Here is a 3,223-nt window from a genome sequence, read left to right as displayed (position 1 = left end):
AAGGGCCCACACACATTATGTGTATGAGATCCAACAATCCCTCACCTCTTTCACAAGTACCAGTGAAAGGTGATTTAGTCATCTTTCCAAGTAAACAAGATTCATTCAAATCTAATCCTAACCCACTACTAAGCACTAAAGAGTAAATCCTAACCTTGGTGACAGACGACGTTTTCCTATTTCCCATTATCAGGTTCATCTTCCCATGCTCCACATCCCTACTTTTTCTTAGCCCCTAAAAATCAGAACAAATGTGAAAACCACATCCTGTATCAAGGACCCAAGAACTAGCATGTGATGAGTTATTATATTGAATGGTATAAATACCTGTGAAGGAGGGCTTTATCTTCCCATCCTTGATGTCATGCAAGTATTTTGGGCAGTTTCGTTTCCAATGCCCCTTGTCGTTACAGTAGAAGCACGTTGCTTCTTTAGGATCAGATGAGGGTGTGGCAGAACCGGCTTTACCTTTGGATCCATTTGAAGAGGATCCATCATGGGAATTTCCTTTGTGGCTCTTAAAGGGAGCTTTCCTCTTCTTCCATTTTCCATGTCCTATAGCGAGGACGGGGGCAGCAGCAGTAGGGGTGGACTCGACAACTTTGCCTTTAAGTCCACTTTCAGCGGTTCTCAACAAACCTTGAAGTTTGCTCAAGGTGACTTCCTCCTTATTCATATGATAAGTCATCTTGAACTGATCATGACAATGAGCTAAAGAGTGTAGGGTTATATCAATCACTAACTCTTCGTCAAAGTTGACATTCAACTTGAGCAGACGATCCACATACCTTTGCGTCCTTTGCAAGTGGCTCGTGATGGACTCTCCATATTTCATCTTGGTTGTTATCAATGAGGCGACAATCTCGTACCTTTCCTGACGCACGCTTTGATGGTACATTTCCATCAAATCTTGGCACATGTCATAAGGCCAGTAGTCCTTGTAGAACCGCTGCAGCTCAAGAGTCATAGTGGCTACCATTATACACGACACCTTTGTCACGTCCTTTTCGTGAGCCCTATACTCAGCTATTTGTTCAGCAGAAGCTTTGGTTTCATCTATCTCTTTGAGCTCTTTGTCGAGGACGTACTCCTATGCTTTGGATCTAGGTTTTTCTCAAGTTATACATGCAAATCAATTCTTGTTGACATGTCCAAGACGACAATGCCACAAGTAGCAACATTCATTCAAATCTAACCCTAACCCACTACTAAGCACTAAAGAGTAAATCCTGATCTTGGTGACAGACGACGATTTCCTATTTCCCATTATCAGGTTCATCTTCCCATGCTCCACATCCATACTTCTTCTTATCCCCTGCAAATCAGAACAAATGTGAAAACCACATCCTGTATCAAGGACCTAAGAACTAGCATGTGATGAGTTATTAGATTGAATGGTATAAATACCTGCGAAGGAGGGCTTTATCTTCCCATCCTTGATGTCCTGCAAGTATTCGGTCAGCTTCGTTTCCAATGCCCATTGTCGTTACAGTAGAAGCATGTTGCTTCTTTAGGATCGGATGAGGGTGTGGCAGAACCGGCTTTACCTTTGGATCCATTTGAAGAGGATCCATCATGGGACTTTCCTTTGTGTCTCTTAAAGGGAGCTTTCCTCTTCTTCCATTTTCCATGTCCTATAGCGAGGACGGGGGCAGCAGCAGTAGGGGTGGACTCGACAACTTTGCCTTTAAGTCCACTTTCAGCAGTTCTCAACAAACCTTGAAGTTTGCTCAAGGTGACTTCCTCCTTATTCATATGATAAGTCATCCTGAACTGATCATAACAATGAGATAAAGAGTGTAGGGTTATATCAATCGCTAACTCTTCATCAAAGTTGACATTCAACTTGAGCAGACGATCCACATACCTTTGCATTTTTGCAAGTGGCTCGTGATGGACTCTCCATCTTTCATCTTGGTTGTTATCAATAAGGCGGCAATCTCGTACCTTTCCTGACGCGCGCTTTGATGGTACTTTTCCATCAAATCTTGGCACATGTAATAAGGCCAGTAGTCCTCGTAGAACCGCTGCAGCTCAAGAGTCATAGTGGCTACCATTATACACGACACCTTTGTCGCGTCCTTTTCGTGAGCCCTATACTCAGCTATTTGTTCAGCAGAAGCTTTGGTTTCATCTATCTCTTTGAGCTCTTTGTCGAGGACGTACTCCTCTGCTTTGGATCTAGGTTTTTCTCAAGTTATACATGCAAATCAATTTTCCAAAGCAAGAACCCTAAACTTGCATACAATTTTCGGATTCAATGAATAAACTAGGGTTAGAAGAATACCTTTCTTGTTAACTAGTAATAACAAGCAATCCTTTCCTTGACCTTGACCTTTAAGAGCTTAGTTCCTCAAGCGTTGCACCTCTAATGGAGTCACAAACACCACAAACAAAGAATGAGGAGAAGGATAAGCAGAAATCGGCTAGGGTTTCTGTTGGATTAGTGTCTAAGTCCATAACTATTTTGGTATGTACTTGACCCGATTGTGAGCATGGTCCTTTTGGGTTGCCTTCACCAAAGCAACTTGATAGGATGATTTGTGGAGAAAGAGATTAATTATGATTTATTAATATATTATATGAATAATATATTAAAAGAGAAATCATATAGTTTAATTAATATTAGACAAGAATTAATTAAGAAATTAATTCTGTGGCTAAAAGAGATTAATTAAACTTGGGGGACTGATATTGTAATTATAATATAGTTGCATAAATGGGCTAATGGACTCCATAGAAGTTGGAGTGGATGAAATATATGGGGAAACCCATTAGAATTCGTCCAAGGCTTCTAAGGAGGGAGTCCATGGGCTGCTTGGAGCCTAAGCAGTCAAATTAGGGTTTCCTTATTTGATAACCCTAATAGTCTCACTATATAATGACCCCTTGGGCACCCAAAAACGTGGCAAAGTGTTCCTTAGGGTTTCTTGGACGTTTTTTGGTGCCTCCTTCTCCTCTCCCAAGTCATCCTCTTGCTCTTGGTGTTTGTGAGCCATTAGAGGAGTGACACTTGTGACTCTAAGCTTTCAGAAGCAAATTACAAGGAGAAATTGAGATTGTTATTGCTACATAACGATCAAGGTAATATCTAAACCCTATTCTTATGTTAATATCGATTATCACATGCTAGATCTAGGGTTTTAAAGTCTTGGATGAATGCATGTACAATAGAGAAACCTAGATCCAAGCATTAGGGTTTGCATGAGCACATAAGATGTTC

This window comes from Lactuca virosa, chromosome 6, assembly GCF_052849685.1.
Source record: "Lactuca virosa cultivar CGN04683 chromosome 6, Lactuca_virosa_CGN04683_v6, whole genome shotgun sequence".
Classification (NCBI taxonomy): Eukaryota; Viridiplantae; Streptophyta; class Magnoliopsida; order Asterales; family Asteraceae; genus Lactuca; species Lactuca virosa.
Note: the sequence above shows the minus strand (reverse complement) of the source record.